Here is a 521-nt window from a genome sequence, read left to right as displayed (position 1 = left end):
TCTGGCTATTGATTATGAAACTGATAAACGTCTTTTACTCTAGTGAATTATGTAACTATTACTCACTTAATATCATTGTATGATTGGTCAACAGAAAAAGAATAAAACTCTATTTTCACTGAAATGCTTCTGTGGTGGCTCAAATGGTAACGAACTTGCCTACAATGCAGGAGACCTGGGTGATGGTGGAAGGGAAAAGCTCATTATTGCAAACTAAATGAAATCCTCAGTTTCTTTTGTTACCAAGAACGACACCCTGGAGAGTGACTTTGCTGTCTTGTTTGAGTGACAATTCTTACTGCTGATAAATCTTATCATAAACTATATTAAGGTAGCAGTATGTGACAGTTTGGGTTGAGGTTGAAGAAGACCTATAAAAGTAGAGACAGAAGATTTGCCTCCAAATTCGAAGTCCAGAAAGAACTTGGTGCAGCAGAGGGAGCAAGAGAAGCTCATGTGAAAGAGCCAGTTAAGAGCTGGATAAGGTGGGCAAAACAGAAGTTGGCCAACCAGTGGGAATC

The sequence above is a fragment of the Bison bison genome, unplaced genomic scaffold (assembly GCF_000754665.1).
Source record: "Bison bison bison isolate TAMUID 2011002044 unplaced genomic scaffold, Bison_UMD1.0 scf7180017864035, whole genome shotgun sequence".
In the NCBI taxonomy this organism is placed as follows: Eukaryota; Metazoa; Chordata; class Mammalia; order Artiodactyla; family Bovidae; genus Bison; species Bison bison.
Note: the sequence above shows the minus strand (reverse complement) of the source record.